The following is a 20063-nucleotide window of genomic DNA, read 5'->3' on the forward strand; positions in this document are numbered from 1 at the left end:
CTGCATTACTATTATTGCTGTTTGTCACAGAGTCCAAAGTTTAAGGCAAGAAGAGACTATGATTCTTCTTACTCTCCACCCATCCTGTGGACGTGAGAACATAAGTATAGGAAGTATGTGCCCCAGTGGTTCCCAATGTGCCATGTTTTGGCAGTTCTCTCTGTCTCGCGATGATGAGAATTTACAGACTGACTTAGACATTCTATGTGCTAAGGATTGTGCAAAATGAGTGCTTTAAACAGTGACTCATGGTGACGCCAGAGGAGCAAGGAAATAGAGCCTAATTCTACAGTCTATGTTACTGTGCCCTAGGGAGCCAAGCAGTGGCAATGAAGCAGAGAATTTCTTTGTGTCTTTTGTCTCTTCTTAACTCAAAACCCATGTTGCAGCAGGGATTTTGTGCTGGACTGAAATATGCAGCCTGATAGACTTTGAAGCCACCTTGATCTTTTTTACTCTTGGTTGATGGATTTCTGTATTTTCTTTTTCATATTAGCAAAATGTGCTCTCAGTTTCCCTTTCCCTGGACTTCTATTCATCCCTCAAAACTTTTCTCATATTTTCTTTTCAATACCTTTCTCTGGCTATCCTCAACAATCACTTACTTACTTGTTTGTGTTCTGATTAGAATTTGGTTTCACCTTTATTACTGCATATATGACATTGATTTGTAAATGTGTGTTAATTTCTCTGTTTCTGCTACTAGTACAAGAACTTCTGGATGGCAAAGATGTCTACAGTTGTCACATCGGTGTGCGTGTCTCTACCCTCCTCTTTCCCAGTGCCAGGATATGTACACGGCTATGTAATACCTAATACATATTGTTAAATGTACTGAATTTGGGAGGAGAAAATTAAGTTTTATTTAAAAATTTTAGAGGGAACAGGGTTTAGTATGGATATCAGAATGAAAGTTTATTTTCTGTTAAAAATAAATCTACCAGTTTATGGAAATTTTTAATGTGTCTTGCAGATCAAACTGAAATAACGTACAAAATGCCTCTAAATGTGATAGTACTTTAATGAACTTTACTTGAAAGTGATAGCATTAATGTTGTCAGTTTTTAAGATGATTGAGAACTAACAAAAATTATAACAGACTTATAATTAAGTAAGATGATGGTTTAGAAGTACTCACATGATAAATCTATCATAACATAGTTTTGGAGGAAGAATAACTAAACCAATTAATAATATGCCTCATAGAATGGACAAGAGATTGATATTTAGATAAAAGGCCAAGAAATGGGGTGTTTTGATTATCAACAAATTCACCCCTAAATTGATAAAATTATACTTTGTTTGGAAAGTAATATATGGAGTTGGTATGCTTGGTTCCTTCAAGTCTGAATAACACATCATTCATTAAGGGGCTTTGGTATCTTAATAATTTGCTGCTACTCAAATTGTGGTCTCCTAGACCATCAGCATTTCTATTACCTGGAAGCTTATTAGAAATGCAGAGTCTAGGGCTCTACCCCAGACCTTTGCAACAGCAACTCCATTTTAGCAACAATCTCAGGTGATTCACATGCACATTAAAACTGAATAGCACTGGTCTTAATGTATGTCATTGAAATATGCATGATGATTAGGGAAGATTTCTGTCCATTTGAAAAAATAATCAATTGCTATTTTCTTCCAAGAAAGGAAAAGACATACATATTTAACACAACAGCTTTTTTGATGCCTTTTACAGGGAGAGCAGTTTTTAATCTAAAAATCAGTTTATATCTTCTGAATTTATTGTGCAACTGACAGAGAAACAATGAAAAAAAAAAAGAATGCCAAATAGTCCAGTTAAAATAACAATTTCTTTCATTTCATGCTGTCAAGGAGTGACTTTTTCAATCAAAAGTTTAAAAAATAGAAATGTTTGTGGAGGTTTGCTAGCATCTTTAGTTTAGGTAGTTTAGTCTGTCTAACCAGTATTTACAGAGCAGGCATAGACTTGTGATGTTCATAGAAAATCCTGGTCAAGGGGGTAGGTGTCAAGTTGGCCTGGATCATCTGGGAAACTGAAGGAGTTTGACACCAGGGTGTTTTTGATTGACTGGTAATGTTGGAACCTGAGTGAATGGTCCATAGTTACATCACGTTTTTCTTCGGTTGTCATAACTGTTTGATTCAGATTTTATTTGAATCCTGCGTAGAAGTATCAAAGGAGTTTCCTAGACACATACCATGTTAGGATATTAGGCATAATAAAAACCAAAGGATGGACTCAATGAAGGAAACTGGTGTAGTCCCCTTCTTCCTTTTTCTCTTTCATTTTGTAATTTAAAAAAAGAAAAGGATTCTTGTTTGTTGGAGAAACTACCTATGTGATTAGTTTGTCCACCTGGTGACCTGGGGAGTGATATTAGGTAGTATGATTCTGGTATCTGTTAATGAGGATTCATGCCAATTGCCCAGGCTAAATGTAAAGATATTTCACTTCAGAATTTTCACAGAATCACGTCCATGCTGGTAAACCTGCTTTATTCTGGTTGTTGTAAAACTACCTCCATCCCCTGCCAGCAGCTCAAACAGTATCCCTGGGAAGTCCTCCCTATAAATTGTTGTTTTTTCCCCCCTTCCTTCCTCTCTAAGTCAGTCAGACACATGAAACTTCTAAGGTTCACCCCTGACTAATGTCCACATCCAACCCCATTTAATTGCAATAATGGGGATTTACTTTCCATCTATTCTGAGGAATGGTTTTATCTGCTGGGAAGCAGAGACCCTTTCATACGGCATCGAAATATAAATATCTCACTCTGCCCTTTTCCTCCCCCTTTCCTCCCAGGACCTGGAACATAAGATCGGATCAACTCAAATATCTTAGACATAGTGCTTTCTACAGGCAGTTATTATTTTGTTCATTTTTTAAAGTGACCTTATTTTTTTCTTTTCCTCCTTGTTGTACTAATAGCCTGAGGCATAGAGAAACACAGACCCATCCCAACACATATCTTGCCATTTGCTTGTCATGCCTTAAGTTTGTATGTTTGACTGTTTGGGTATTAATTAAGAGATGTTGATTTCAAAGTGTTTTTATTTCCCCCTAAGTTTCTCAAATATTTAAACAATTTTTACACATTTTTTAAAAATTTCCTTTTTCTCTCTGTTTGTAATAAGATTAATTATGTGAGGTGCACCGCTGCTTATCCCCATGAAAGAAAATCTAAAACGAGGGATTTCAGCTTCAAGAAGGCTATTTTGTCCTGTTTCCGATGTTCTAAAGGGATTAATTTACCATATCGTATAGCCCTGGAAGACTGTGATAATTGAAAACATCCATATTCATTGCATGTTCAAAGGGATCTGTCTGACTTTGTAATGTAAAAAGTGCATTTTTAACCTGAACGGGGACCTGCATCTGCTATTGCTTAATCCTATTAGTCCAACAGTTCCAAAGCTTTAGTGTATAATCATTAGCTCGTGTTAATCCTGAGACATGCCTCCAGCTTCAGCCTGTCAGAAGGAATCCCTGCAGGGAAAATGTGGAGGTGCTGATAGCACAACACCAACTAATCTTATCTTAAATGCTAGCAGCAGCCTCTATCTGTGATAGCCAGGGAATTAAAAACAAATTTTTTATGGGTATTGGGTAGCAGGGTGTTCCTCATGCCCCCTCCCCATTGCTCCCTCTCCCTCTTTCTGTTAGTGCTTCTCCCTTGGCCTACTTTCCTTAGATGCTTTGTTAGGGTGATGCTAGCGACGACAGAACAAGGATGAATGGAAAGAGGGTGGTGAAAGAAACATTTCAGATACTTACTGTTTCAGCAGTGGAAGCTCCTTGCTAAGTCACTTAGGATACTTGCCAAGTCTTGTATCATTAGTTTTCCTTGACGTCAGAAAGCCAAGCCAATCCTGTGCTTCCTGCTACCCTGAATTATAATGTAAGATGACAAAATGTATCTTACAGTTGTTACCCCGTTCCATGGCATGGCCTCCTGAGGATCTGAGATCTGGGTCCCTAGGTGCTAACAGAGCTTGTCTGAATAGAGATGTAAACTGCTAAAGAGCTAGCAGGTGAGGATTTTAGAGACGGGGAAGAAGCTGGTGATGGGGAGTTGGGAGGTGGGGACAGTGTGGGTTTGGCGTTGCTGTAAAAGGTATACACAAATGTCCCTGAACAGAGTTTAAAGTTGTATATTTCAGATCAGAGCAGAATGTGAGTAAAGAGGACATTCACTTTGGAAGTGGAGACTTTTAGAGACTGAAAGAATATTTAGCAAGTTATGTAATAAGCATTAATTTAGCAATTACTCTGTGTCCATCACTGGGACTCCAACACTGAATGCAGTTCCTGCTCTCATAGAACTTAGCGTGGTGGTCTAAGAACTGTTAGTAAACCAGTGAGCAAAAGGAAAATAGGTGTGTAAATAAATGACTATCATCTGTGATAAATGCTAAGATGCTCCTATTCTGATATCTGCCTGGATGTTATAAATTCAATTTGGTCATCAGTAAAAATGCCTCCAAAGGAGCATGTTGGGAGTTCTGTGGTCCTTCTTTTCATACAACTTATTAAAGGTTAACTACTCACCTCCTCAGGAGACTGGAAATAGCCAGTGGGGTCACATTTCTTCTCTACTCATCTAAGTTTACCCATTATTAATTAAAATTTAGAACTATTTCTAAATTCAGGCATTTTTGCAATGGCATGAATTTTGGCATGGGATGCAATTAATACTTTTAAAATACAATTTCACTCATGCTGGTGTTTCCCAATATTGGGGGATGGTTCTCAAACTATTGGTGGTATGCAGGATGAACAAACATTTTATTTTAATATTTATATATCTATTAGAAACACCTATTTAGTACAGTGATTTGGACTTTGCCTCTGAAATCCAATTAACTAAAATAGAATTGTCTTAAAAATATTGAGTTACAGGTAGTATAGAGATTGTGAATATACAGCAAAAGTCTTAAACATGTGCTTGGATAACTTAGTGTTTATGATGGGGTAAAGATTGGTAACTGTCCAGCCAGTCAAAGGGAAAGAGTAGTTGCAACTGCTGCAGGAACACACAGCTGCCTTTCTTGATGGACTGGTTCATCAAGTAGTGTTCATTTGATTAAACTTACCAGGATGAGCTGTGTTACAAGTCAGTTGCTTACACAAGGTGAAAGGTGGTAACAACAAAGAGCAGATTCTTGGATGGGTAAATTGAAGGGTAACTGAGAAGTAAATATGACTTTCATTTTGGTCAATTTTGATCAATTCATTAATATTTCTAGTTTAGCAAAATACAACTCTATATTAAACACCTTTTTATTATAACTTTTGAAGGGAAAAAAATGAGTTTTTATCTAGCTCTTAAATAACTCCTTTCCACTCACTGATACTGCTTTTAGGACACCTGTAAAGTTATAGCAGAACACGCCATACAGAATGTCTTCGAAGAAAACCATCACATCCTTTGTTTCTTTGCCTCCAAGAACATGTCGGGAAAATCATCTGCAATTAGATTTCAGGTGTTAGCTAGGTAAGAATCACCAAATTACTAATCTTAATTTTTCACTTTTCATGTCCTCATTACTTTGCTGCTCCATTGAAAGAGGCTCCCTAGATTTTATGAAATAGAAAATCTAGAATAAGATTTATGGAGATAATCAGACAGTGTGCCACTCAGTCACCTAATACTTATTCAGCATGGTGCTGCCAGTGCCTTGTGAGAAACTGTGGGACTATGAGGATGAAACAGAGATGGGATCTCCCCTCCAGAAACTTACTCTTTAAAAGACGTGAAGCAGTATGTACACATCTGCGTTTTAGAAAGGGGAGGAAGTATGACAATAGGAAGTTTGAAGAACATACTACTGCTGCTGGCTGGAGAGACAAGAAGCGTGCTATGACAGTGGCTGCCAACCCTAACTGCACATTAGAATCATAGGGGGAGCACTGAAAACTATTAGTGTCTAGACCTCCCTCCCAGAGGCTCTGACTCAGGTGGGTTGGGCAGGGCTCAGTCAGCATCAGTTTTAATGGGAGGTTTTAACTCCCTCAGTGATTCTGTTGTGTCACCCGGGATGAGAACCACTGTTATCAATAAGAACTAGGTGGTTTTGAACATTTTTGTGTGTAAAGCATCCTATTTCTGATCACAAAGAAAATGTCTTGATGGATTAGCTTACCTAGGTTTTGTACATTCTGTGTTGATATGGATCGATTCTTTTAAAGTATTTCACCAAACTAATATTTTCCTTTGTCAGATTGTTTCAAAATGTATCTTAATAAATTCTAGTAATCAGAGACTTGGTTCCTACAAGGCTCTGCATGCAACAAAATTCATTAGCACAGTGAGACAGACTTTTTAAAATATCTTGCCTATTTACAATGGATACAAATTTTGTTACCTTTTAAGTGTGAATTGATAAGAAAACAAAATTTTACTAGTTCTTCAAAACTAAAAGTTGATTGATACCATTTGAAGTTTTTTCAACTCTATTGTTTTCTTCTGTATGGAATTCTCAACCCTGAACAAAGGTCTTGGGCCTAATTTTTATGGTGAAAAAGCTACCGTGAATAGCTTTGGAAGAGGATCTGTCCTCAGACTTGCTTGTTGTAATGGTGGAATATTTCAGGAACCATCTTGAAGTTATCAGATTGGTTTATTTGCTTTCTGTTGGCCCACTTTTTTCTGTGAAGAGCAACTTGGGTGCAAAACTTGAACTTGCTGCATGCCAGCAACTATTTACATAGCGTTTACATTATATTAGGTATTATAAATAATCAAGAGATGACTTAAGGTATAAGAGAGGATGTGCATAGGTTATACGCAAAGACCACATTATTTTACATAAAGGGACTTGAGCATCCACAGATTATGGTTTCTGTGGGTGTCCTGGAACGAACCCCCTGTAGATATTGAGGGACAAGGTAGCGACCATACACATATCAATTACAGAGCGAAGGAGAGAAGCTCATGAACAATTTCCAGTCTCTTACTCTCTTCTCCTAACGTGACAACTGAGAAGGCTGCACTTTCCAGATGGCCAGTCACAAGAAGGTGTCCCTCTGAGTGACAGGATGACCGGAGCAGAGCCCCTCCCCCTGCCCCCTTACCAACCAACATAGATCACACAGCGTGCCTGCCGTTGAGAAGTTTGTGTTGTTGCCACGGCAGCACAGCCTAGTTGTCTTGACTCATCCAGTCAACAGCACCATACTGTTATTCTCTGCATTAAATAACTCTAATGCTGCAAATCCTTTTATTTTTTGAAAATCCTAGTAAAAACACCCACCATCACCACCACCATTAGTAGTTACTACCTCACTCTGTCTTGAGCCAGGCTTCAGTGTGCTGGGGGAGAGACAGCAAGGAGGCTGAGGGGGAGGTCTGCCTGCTTTGTGTCCAGGGGAAGCATGTTGCTAACGCCCTTCCTGGGCTCGAAGGAAATAATTAGACTCATTAAGTTGCTTTTCAGTCTTCTTTTCTTTAGTCTAAATAACCCTTAGGTTAATTAGACATGGTTTTTAGCCTCAGGAAATGTTTCTGTGTGTGGTTAGTAATGGAGAGAATGATCATAAACTCAGTAATTAAATTTTCAATCTTACAAATGCTAAAGAACGGCAAACTACCTGTAAGGTATCTTGAAAAATCAATAGCCCTTGTGAAACTAATATCTTGTATCAATAATTCTGCAGATATTAGGTTATAATTGAGATGCTTCTGTTGCAGTGACAAAATGGTACGTCCTGGTTTACTCCTGGCCAGGTGTGCTGATCATTAACAGACAGACTCATGTAGTGGGGTTACTTCTCAGTCCTGGCTGCACAAATATCTGGGTTTGTTTCAAAAATACTGTTGCCCAGGCCTGAATGCAGACCAACTGAATGAGAATCTCTGAATCATTCTCATATCCAGCCAGGATTGGGAACCACTGGTAACGTGAACAGAATAGTAAACTAGAGTCAGAATCTGAATTTTGACCCTCTATATCTTTTTCTTAGCCATGTGACTTCAGATGAAGCCTGTAGCCTCTCTCTCTCTGAAATTTGGTTTTCCTACCTACATGATGGGGATAGTACTCTCCCTGTCTAGTTCCCTACCTATACTTTTTTGTTTTTGTTTCTGTTTTTGCCTATAGTTTTAATACAAAAAATTTGAAATATATTTGGAACTGCTTTATAAATTATAAAGACTGAAAACATGATTTTATATTATAACAATTTCACTATTATTATTATTGACTCATAGATATGACTCAATCCTATTTCCAAACATTTTATTGAAGTAATGAAATAATTATGTTAATAATTATCAATCTGTTTCTGCTCAAGAGAAAATAAAAAAATCCAAAAGGAGTGATTTTGCTTGCAGACAACTTCCCCCTTCTACTCAAATGTTCCATGTTTATGGAAAGAGGAATTACATTTGGATAAATTACAAATCTTTGGCTCCATTCTGTGCACAGAAGAAGTACTGATATTGTCAGAACTGCTGTTATCTTTGGGAACTGACTCCTTTCCACTTTTCTGGAGGTCTTTACTTTTTCAGGGACTGTGCACCTAAATCAGGGTGTCCTGTTGGACCCCACACAGGACAGAAGCAGGGTAGGGGTGTAGTGCAGGGTGTAGTTCCCACTTTGCATTTCCATAAACTTGGTTTGAATCTTGACTCTCTTATCTGCTACTCGAATGGACTTGGGTATTTCTGTGATCCTCTTGAGCTTATTAAATCTTTACTGAGTTCCTCCTGCTACCAGACATTCTGATTAGAGAAAAGAATACCAGTATCAAAAAAAAGAAAGAAAAGAAGGAAGGAAGGAAGGAAGGAAGGAAGGAAGGAAGGAAGGAAGGAAGGAAGAAAGAAAGAAAGAAAGAAAGAAAGAAAGAAAGAAAGAAAGAAAGAAAGAAAGAAAGGAAGGAAGGAAGAAAGGAAGGAAAAGAAAAGAAAAGAAAAGAAAAGAAAAGAAAAGAAAAGAAAAGAAAAGAAAAGAAAATCCTCCCTCCTCAAAGAGTTTACAGTCCAGACAGGGAAGACTAACAGCAAAGGTGGTAATTCTTACCTTCAGTATTGTTTGTAATTAAGCTAACCCAGTGCCTGGTGGAGAAGCTGTTCGGTAAATGGTAATAAGTATTGTCCTTATTCATTGTTTTGAGTGTGCCAGAGCCACAAGCCAAGGGACAAGGAGCTCAAGCCCTCCCTATAAGCATGTCAGGCAGTGGTGGAATGTCGCTTATCTACACTTTCCTGCCCCTGACCAAGCTCTCTCTGGGCTGAAGGAGAGCAGGGTGTTCCTCTGAGGACAGAAAGACCTTGAAGAGCCTGCCCTTGACCTCAGCTGTCTCTGCTGGCAGAAGATCAGACTCGTTCTAAAGCAGATCTATGGCTTTGAGTTTTCTCCAGGACTGACGGGGCATGAGTCCAGATCACGACTTCAGAACCGAGCCTGGCCAGCAGTGAGCTGCCTGGGTTATCCTCAGGAGCACCCTGGACTCCTGTGAGTTGCCCCTCTAAAATGCCCGGAGCTGGGTCAGACTCCCCAGGCCTTTTCTGGTCTTACTGGGGAGTCAGTTTTGAGCCAGAATCTACTGGAAAGATGAGAGGTGAGAAAAGGATCACCCAAACATTGAGCGGCTCTCTCAGCCATGGTTTTCTTTAGTAGAATCTTGGATCAAAGTTAATGGAGAGTTTTTTTTTTTAATCCCAGAGATTTCTTTATACAATAAGAAAATTGTAATGTTTGATCATTTTAAAAGGAGGACATAGACATCCTTGGATTAGTGAAATTAATTAATGGCATTTTACCATGTTATCTGAGGACAGAAGATTCTGCCAAACTAGAGCTTGAATCTGCTTGTTTTTTCAAACCTACGGTGTTTACAGATTACACAAAATTAAAAGGGAAAAAATCCTCTCTAATAAAAGGGAAAGATTGAGACACAACTTAAAGTGGAAGAAGCTTTTTTTATGTTTTTTTCCCCCGTTTTTGAGTGTGACCTCAAGCATGCCCATTCATTTGTTATCTAAAGACAATTAACTATATCACCATCAGTTCAACGTTGGTGATCTAGAGATATATTGATCTGTAGGACTGTCTTTCACTGTAGCTAATTAAAAATATATCAAGAGTCAAAATCCTGTCGCAGGTTCTAAGCAGTTTAAAGAGAAACGTTGCCTGTATGGAATCACCTGCCGCAAGGTAGCTCCTATTTACTGGCTTCTCCTAGAGATACTTTCCAAAAAATACACCAACTTGAGCTATTTAGGGCTGTGACATCCATGTGGTGAGATCATCTCAATAGTCTGCTTCTATGTCAGAAAAGCTGTAAAAGTGTTCAAATCAAAATAGTGGCATTTGGCTGAAGATGTTTCCCTTCTCTCCCGGCTCATTTTTCTTTTTCTCGGAGGGGCCCCGTCTCCCCTCCTCCGCTGTTCTTTACTCCTCTCGCTCCTCTCCCTTCCTGACAAGGTGTGCCTCCGCCGGGCCAATGCATCAAGCGGTGACACCAGCGGAGTCTCATTCCCTCCGACAGACGTCAGTTTAAAAGACAGGAGAAGATTTCGAGGCAGGGGTGAGGGACGTGAACAGAATTAGTCATCATTACCCTGAAGCGATGCAAGCTTGCTGTAGCCGTTCCCTCATCAGGCTGCTCAGGACTATGCCCGGAGCATCACCCCCATCACTCTAAATAGTCCTGACACAGCCGATGTATGGGTTAAAATGATGAGCAGGAGAGACAGGCCTCTCCCAAAGTAAATAGACTGAATTAGAGGCATTACAACAGTTAATATGTCAGGTCCCTGTTGGGAGGCCATAGATCCTGTGTGGTCTATTTCCCCTGCATATTGAAATTGATTGTGCCCTGGGCTATGGCAGGGGTGGTGGGGGAGGGGAGCTGACGATTCATCCTTCCAGCGGCATGGATCAAAGAAAGCAGACAGTGTTATGTGGAATGATTTGCTCTGAAGGCGCAGGGAATAGAATTTAATAGAGCAATGGGGTATAATGAAAGAAGCCATGAGTCTTAGCCAATGTCTCCCCAGGCCACACCAGCCGAGGAGTATAAATAAAATCACGCTCTTACCCAAATCATATTTCTCTGGCTCAGCCCTATCTAAAACTGCAGGAACTATACCCTCTTTTTCTCCTTCCCCACCTGGCCAACTGTTTCTAGGAGACCTCAGGGGATGCTTCCTGGAGTTTTGAACACGGTTCTCTTGGCCACCATATCTGAGGGTCTCCTCCTCCCCTTCTGCTCAATGTGATGACGTCTGTCAGGGGAGGCTGCTTGCTTCTGAACCAGTCCCTGAGGTCGAATACGAAGGGCATCGTTGCCACTGTGGTGCTGCCAGCACGGGCCTCGTGGCCTGTAACGCCACATACAGTCTCAAGTTACTGCTCAAGTGTCTGGCACCGATGCTCATAATCCAACTGGTTCCTTCTTAAACTTAAAGCAAATTCAGTGCTACAGAAACTTTGAAGGAATTGATCCTTTTGTTTCTGCTCCCTCATTACTGCCATCCCACTTCCAAGCCATTCAAATCTAGTCTTCTCATTCTTACAGGCAAACACACTAAGGCCCAGGGTGATCAAATGACTCATCCAAGGTCACTCAGTTTTAGGTCAAATTGCAATTAAAGTTCTTCTGAGTCTTTTCTTCATTCTTCAGATATTTGCTGAGTATCTACTATATGTCAGGTAAAAATACCTGCCTCATAGACCCTGCATTCTTTTTGAAGGGAAACAGGCAGTTTAAAAAAAAAAAAACTACTAAAAATGAATGAATTATATGGCAAGTTAGAAATCAATAAATGTTTTGGAGAAAAATAAATCAAGAATAGGGAATAGAGAGTATGAGGAGGTGGACATTACCGTTTTATATAAGTTGGCCAAGAAAGAACTCATTGAGAAGCTAACATATGAGCAATTATTTAAGGAGGCAAAGGGGCCAGCACATAGATATCTAAGGGAAAAGCCTTCCAGATGCAGGAAACAATAGCAAAGGCCCTGTGTTGGGAACACGTCTAGTGTGTTCAGGGACCGATAAGGCAGCCCTAAAGCTTGAAGCAGCATGAAGGCAAAGTAAACATGTTTGCCTGATGGATTGATGTGGGGTAGAAGAGAAAGAGAGGAGTGACAGATGAAGATGATGTCAACTGACATGGGAAAATGCAGGAGCAGGTTTAGGAGTGATGGTCATGAGTTTAGGTTTTGACGGGATAAATTTGAGATGCCAATTAGATGTCCAGTGGGAGATATTAGTACATGTGAGTCTTGAGTTCACTGGAAAGGCCTGGGTTGGGATTCTACATCTGCAGATACACAGTGTAGAGATGGTTTTTCAGGTCACGAGACTAGATCAGATGATCAAAGAAATGAGTGTGATTGAAGAAAAGAGGTTTAAGGACTGAGCATTACAACACTCTAACTTGAAAACTCAGAGATGTTGCAGAACCAGCAAGAATCACTGTATTCTGCATTTCCTCTTATGATAAGGCCACACCCAGGGAGAATCTCCTTGGTGATGTGTGGTTCCTGAGACCCTCAACCAGCGCTCTCCTCCCTTCTCCTAATAACTGTCATCTACTCCAGCTTTCTGACTCTTCCATGTGGGCTTACTTTTCTACTTCATTCCCACCAGAGAGTGGGCACTAGATTTAAAACGGTGTGAGTTCCTGGAAGTGAAGAACAGCTGACTTTATGTATCTGAAGATGGCTTCCTAGGTACAAATGAACTATTTCGTTTTGAGTGTGTTCTACAATAGGAAGGGGACAAGAGCCCAGAGCTATTTTCTGTTGACAGAGTCTATCAAACTACTGATTTCATTTGAATTAAGAAGAAATAAAAAGGAAATTAACATAGATACAATAGGAAACCCTTATTTCCAGGCTGAAAGAAACTTGTTTAGGAACACACAGTCTGAGGATGGCCCTGGAAAAGAAACAGGCAGGATGGAAATTAAAACTACATGCTCACCTCTGCTGTAGAACACATTTGTACCCTGTTCAGTTCCACACTGCCAGGCCATTTAATGGAATTTTCTGCACTGTGTCCTCTTTGGGGAACAAATGAAGGCAAGGACTATTTTAAAGAACTCGCAGGCTCAATTGCAGGGTAGGGGAGTTTAATAAATGAGATATGAAACCAGAATGATTAGTGATTCTCAGAATCTGAATTTTTATGTGACATTTCCCCAATTTTAGTATTTACAAGTATTTCAAATATTTTTCCAATGTAGTGAGCCAAAATATGTATTCACACTCATACACACACATCTGTGGACCACAACTCTCTCACAAGTGGACAGTATATCCTACAGATAATGAAGAATTTTCTAGCCCACATTCATGATAAACTGCCAGAGAACTCTATTTCTTGGTAATAAGATTTCCTGCTCAAAAATGATGATAACAACACAATTATGAAACAGAAGGAAACATATGAGCTAGTGCTGTGATGTTCTGATGGTGGAATGTTAAGAATCAACCTAGTGATTCAGGAAAAGCTTTTAAGGCATTAGAATCTTCTTCTTGTCACTGAACCAAGTAAGTAATTACTTCTTTTACCTCCAACTAGGCTAGTCTTCAAATTATACCAAATTAAAAATAAAATAATGTAAAATAGTAATGAAACCCTACAGTCTTCAAAACAGAGATTCTGGAATGTCCTTGTATTTGTCTCTAGGCTCTCTAGAGAGTGATAAGAATTGACCTAGGCCAGTTGGGCCCTTCAGCAGTTTTACAAGTATTTTGGTAAATATCTAAAAGTTTGGAAATATACAGAAGCTCTAAGGCCTCTTCACTAGATGGTATTTTGCTTTGGAAACAAATCTTAGACCCAACTACAATAAACTACTAATGAGAAGGCACAATCTATTTTACTTAAGTGTGGGGAAACCTTTCTTTGTTCTCAAGCACTGTCACAAGCACCTACAATGAAGGATACATTCTGAAGTAGAAACCACAATTCTGGGACTTAGTTTTAACCAAGGTCTAGTTGGGTCAGTCATAGCGTTTTCTAGAAAGTTCCATGTAGTGCAAGGGCCTGCAACATTCCTATACCTTTCTTATGCAAAGGTCTTGGGGGCCGAACAGTCCTTCTGACCAATCATATATTTTGAACACTCATTTCACTGGTGAAAAGTGATTTCTTCTGCTAATAAAGGGATGAGAATTGAAGACAGAGTTCTTCAAGTGTGAACAGGTCATAGGGTATAAATTAAAATGAATTTATATGCTAGTACATTATGCTGTGTATACTAAAGCATAATACGTGGACAGTGTAACAGTGGTCCTAACTACCTTCCATCTATAGGCAAGTACAAATACCCACTTGTTTTAGATTCCTACCACCTGCACATCAACCACCTGCCTCTGGCAACCAATCTATTCTATGTATCTATGAGTTTATTTATTTTTGTTTTGTTTTTATTTTTAGATTTCACATATAAATGAGATTGCATGGTATTTGTCTCTTTGTCTGATTTATTTCATTTAGCATAATGACCTCAGGGTCTATCCATCTTTTCAAAACTGGTAGGATTTCCTTCTTTTTATGGCTAAATAATCCATTATATATTATATTTATATCTATATCTATATCACATTTTCTTTATCCATTTATCCATCAGTTGACACTCAGGTTGCTTCCATGTCTTGGCTATTGTAAATAATGCTGCCATGAACATGGGGGTACAGACATCTTTTTGAGTTAATGTTTTTGTTTTTTCAGATAAATAGCTGGAACTGGAATTGCCAGATCATATTGTAATTCTATTTTAAATTTTTTGAGGAAACTCCATACTGTTTTCCATAGTAGTTGCACCAATTTATATTCCCACCAACAGTGCACAAGGGTTCCCTTTTCTCCACATTCTCGCCCACACTTCTTATCTCTTGTCTTTTTGATAACAGCCATCCTAACAGGTATGCAGTGATACTTCATTGTGGTTTTGATTTGCAATTCCCTTGACTGTTTTTTTTCCCCTAGAATGACAAAGATTGTATATTAAAAAGTAGAAATAGTTTGAGGCTCAGGGTGATATTGTCTTTCTCCAGTGAGCCTTCACTACATTACCGACAGGCTGTTATTCTAAGGGCAGTAATAATCCCAGATCACCTCAGCCCCAAAGGGTTTAAAATTGTTTGAACCTGGACTTTGTTTCCTGTTAGGGCCAGGCTGTTTCTGGTTTAATGTTACTTGCTGTGCCACCCAAAAGTCTGGGTATTTACAAGGACCCTCCTGCATTTCAGGCCCTGAGTGCTGTTTTCCAGCCTTAACCCTGTGAATCTATTGAAAGCTTTGCTCAGCTTCTTGACTTATAGCTACTGCTTTTGGAATTGATGATCATATTGAGGGAAGCTGTCCCAATGCTAATTCCTGTCCCCTTGTGAAGTGGTATAGTAATATTTCATAATATTTATTCATCATCACTTATTTTTAATATCTTGATGAATAGTGAAGTTATTTATAACTTTTCAAAATGGATAAAAATCAAATATATTTAAGATGGAGTTTTTTTATTAGAAATTTGCCAGTTTTGTTTTTATTAGCTTTAAGTACGCCTTGTGGTCAAGGAGAAGCCTGAAGCTAATATGATTCTTGTTCTTTTGTAGGGAAGTTGTTCTTTGTAATATTTTAGGAGTGCTGTTTTTAGTCTTGGCTTGTGAAGTTTGATATGTTTAGCTGTGAATTTGTACTCATTTTCCAGATTCGTATACCTGGATCTTTCCTTCTGCTCTGTAAAAATTCTATTATTTCATTGATTATATATTTTTCTCTATTGTCTAGCTTTCCTTTCCCTCATGATCCTATTAAACGGTTTTGGGGACCTAATAGATCTATTCTCTGCAACTTTTATTTCATTGTAACTTCCATCGTTTTTCTCCTTTCACACCATGTTCTGTGACATTCTTTGGCATGATTGTCTAAGCTCATGGATTTATTCTTTAGCCTAGTTCATTTTGCTATTCATCTCACCTTCTGAACATATTTTTATTTCCAAGTTCTCCAGATTACTTTTTTCATAAAGTACTCTTCTGGTTTTATAGAAATGATAAACATATCCACATAATCTCATTATAGTCTTTGCCTGCTCCATTAAATACTTTTCCATATGTTAGTTTTCTACTTACTGAATTGGAGTTCATTCTTTTCTAATTTTGGTTTTCCTCATATATTTTCTGATTCTTAGTTTATCTGCTCATATTTTCAGGAGCATTTCCTGTTGACTTGTTTATAGATGCATGTTTTGAGTAAAGAAGCTAGTCTTTGGAGAGAGAAAATACTAAAGAATATGATGTACTGGCAACCTGTTTTTCAATCTTGAAAGCACCCCTCCATCTCTCTGTATGCCTCCAGCTACCTAGAATTCTCTGGTTTTCATGCTTTATTCACTGATACCTGTTGGGAGCAAACTCAGTTACTTTATCTTCTCAAAATATTTGTACAAAGTGACTGCTTGAGTTGATAATTACCTAAATTTCCATTATCATTTCTTACATCTTTTGAATCTCAGTATCCTCACAAACCATGCTGATCTCAACACCATTTATTTACTCTTATTTGTGTATTTTCATGATGGTTTTATGTAGTCTTCAGTTCCTCTTTCATTCCTATTGGCTTTCTGTTCTTCAGAAATTCAGCAACATTTTTTGTTTCCCAATAACAAAGTATTTCAGACAGTTTTTGTTTCATTTCAAAGGATTTTGGTCTAGGGTGAAAGTGGTTGCTTGTGATCAGCCCACTCTAATAGCTTTGCAGTGAAAATCATAATGTTGCAGGGGCATAAATTGTAGAATCAAAACCTCAGAAGTAGTTTAACACAGAAACATATGGTGATGGTTTGTGTCTACTTCTGGGTTGCTAGTATAGTGAAAGGAGAGTAAGCATGTGATGTCCAAAAACTGATTTGTGTTCCAAGTTGTGTATTGAATCTTTGGTCCTTGGTTAGCCAAAAAAAGAGAAAACCAACTTTATAATAAAGAATGAGCTAGAATACAAATCAGAGAAATGCTTTAGAATGAGTAAAGTAGCTCTTCTTACACAAAATCTATTCCAGAAACAGAGGACACAGATGAGTATTTGATGGCAGGAAAGAAGTCTGAAGACAGTAACCATATTGAAGTGCAGGATTTTGCTTGGTTTCAGGATACTGTTTATTGACAATGATTGACATTACATCAGAGCCTTCAGTGGAAAAGTTTGCAATTACCTCTCTACTAAAGCACTAGATCAAAAATTTTCTCTGGTATGTAAATAATAATCACTTTATTTCTTAAGTTCTCTCAGTGTATCTACCCCCAGCCTAGGTACTCAGGGAACTTCAGAAGCCACTTGAAATACATTCATAATTTTAAAAACTCGAATTTCAACAGACTTAAAATCATGTATTATGTGTTATTTTAAAGCACCCATTACCAAAAGTGCACAATGGCATTACACAATGTGGAAGCAAACCACTGAAGTCAAGTCTGTTTGAGGAATCTTAAAAGTATGAATCCATCTCTATGCATTTAAGTTTAAAACTGAGTAGCAAAAGTAATAGAATGTTGTAAGTGGAAGGACCTGGAAACTCATTAGGCTAACATCACCATTTTTATTATATGGATTTTATAATAAATATGATTTGGACCTTAAATTATATCTTTGGTGATTGCCAAAGATAGCTGCATGTCAGAATCACAGAGAGGACATTTTAAAAAATGCAGAACCCCAGTTATTACTCAGAGATTTCATTTCAGTTGGTTTTCAGGGGCCCTTAGGGATTTACAGTGTTTAAAATCTCCCTAGATGATAGGTGACATGTAACAAGATACCAGAATCATTGATTTAGAAAACTTCCTACATTCTTCCTGGTTCCTTCATTTTTAGAATATTTAGGCTATATATTTCTTTCTTTCTCCCTTTCTCCCTCTCTTTCTTTCTTTCTCCCTCTCTTTCTTTCTTTCTTCCTTCCTCTCTCTCTCTCTCTTTCTCGCTTTCGCTTTCACTTTCCTTTTTCTAACAGGTCTAGAGTTTTCCCCCAAATGCTTTTAGATCGCAATTATTCTAGGGAAATATGGTACAAAAATTAACTAGAGCAGAAAGTTAACATATATCCATGGAACCTAAATGCTTTTAAAGGTTCCATCTCTGTTTTGCCTTTGAACAATTATTAGAAAAACTGCCCAACAAAGAGAAATAAAACTCCCTGCAAAGAATAGCTTTTGTAACTCTCATTGCAAGTTTACAAAAACAGGAAACATCTGAGCCTTAGCAAATCCTTTGATGAAAACTTGCAATATGAACTCCTCAAAAAAAAAAAAAAAAAAAAAAAGAGAACGTAAAATCTCTCGTCTTCAATAAGATCTATGAGTTCATTGTCCTTCTCTTAAGTCCTACAACTCACCCGCAGGTTTTCATAGTGTCACTTTGGCTATTACTGAAGTATTCAGATTTGCTTTTAGTCTTGATAGTCTTTTTTTATTTGTTTTTAAACTTGCAAGAAACCTGAAACATCTCACACACTTTTTCTTCCTTTCTTTCTCTCTCTCTCTCTTTTTTAAAAACCCAGTGAATATTAGTATGGAAGGAAATGTGCATTTGAATGCTGTTTCACAAAGCCTATAACAGAAAAGACCCACACTGTCAATTTCACAATTTTACTCCCTAGGTTAAAATTTTTCAAAGGCTTCCCATTTTTCTTAGGATGAAATAAGAAGTCCAATATGCTGTTTATTGTCTGTTTGCCATCTCTTCCTCCCCTAGTTTCTCCACCGTTCTCTACTCTGCTCTATGTCTCGAGAAAGTCACTGAGAGGGAGGCACTGGCAGGGCATGAGGAGAGAGGGAGTGTTTGGGGGTATTTCTTCCTGCTGCCTCTCTGTTTCTGCCTTTCTTCTCTGCAAGCAGCTGTGGGCAGACTCCCTGCCACAGCTCCATTTCCCACCAGACTCCAGTACCTCTCTTCCCTCCCCTACCTCCTAGGGATGCTGAGAGCTTCCTGTTACTGCTTTCTCTGGATGCCTACTCCCTAAAGTATCCCTTTTATTAAAATCTCATTATAAACCATCTGGGTAAGTTGTCTTTCCTCCTAGGATCCTGACCAATAGGATAAGTTTATAAGGTCCTGCCTGATCTAACCTCTGCCTACCTCACTCACCCTTCACTCTATTCCAGCCACAATTTCTCTCTCCCATGGGCACGTGCTACTTCCTTAGCCTGAAATGTTCCTTCTCACCCTTTTTACCTGGCTGAAGTCCCTTCCTCCCATCCTTCAGGTAGCCACATATTTGAAATGATTTGTAGACCAGTACCAAGAAATTCCCAGCGAATATTTAACACTTACTCAATGTTTTGTGGTTGAGGATAGTAATGCTCATGCAAATTGCTTCCCCAACAAGTTAGCCCAGGGAAATATTTATTGAAAATGCGGATGAAATTGCTGCCTTGGACGTCTTTTTCATTATTTGGTTTAGTAGACTGGATATACAAAAATTCTTTTTACCCAGTGGAAAATCAAGTGAGTTTGACCACAAGCCTTTTTTTTTTTAAGCATTTACTAGATACATTTCATCCTTTCAAAATTTTATAGAAAATTTATTGGGGGCTTGAGAAGGAGAATGCTTGTGTATTTTGTACAACAAACTTACATTCTCTTCCTTACCCCAACATATTTCCTATAAAACTTCAAAAGGATGCAAAAGTTTATCGCTATATGATATTGTACAGTGTATATATATATATATATATATATATATATATATGAAAGAAATAAAATGGTGTAGAATATTAGTTGTTGTTGCAAGTTAGTTTTAAACCTGCTTGGTTCTGAAGAAAGCCTTATGGAATCAGAAACAGGAAAAATTTAAACCATTGATCATCATCATTTGTCACAGGATGTACACAGTTGTGCCTTTTAAACTCAGTAACCTTCTGGTCTGATCTCAATGAGCATTGTCGGTGTTTGTGGGGATCTTAAATCTTTCACTTCTAGTGACTTTCTGATTGGAGTAAATGTCCTCCTACTTTAAGTAGAACATATATACAGCATCTCACCTCTCTCTGAGCTCCTTTACATGAAGTGTTTAATCTTGACCCAGTAAGGTGCACAGAGGCTCAAAACATTCAATTCCTTG

The 20063-nt window shown here is 38.3% G+C and overlaps 1 long non-coding RNA gene across 1 annotated transcript in view; it reads left to right on the plus strand.

Moving 5' to 3' along the window:
- The window catches only part of LOC140695857 (uncharacterized), a 62016-nt gene that overhangs the window by 41285 nt on the left and 668 nt on the right, over positions 1-20063 (plus strand). The window lies entirely within an intron of this gene.

Source organism: Vicugna pacos, chromosome 4 (genome assembly GCF_048564905.1).
Source record: "Vicugna pacos chromosome 4, VicPac4, whole genome shotgun sequence".
Lineage (NCBI taxonomy): Eukaryota > Metazoa > Chordata > Mammalia > Artiodactyla > Camelidae > Vicugna > Vicugna pacos.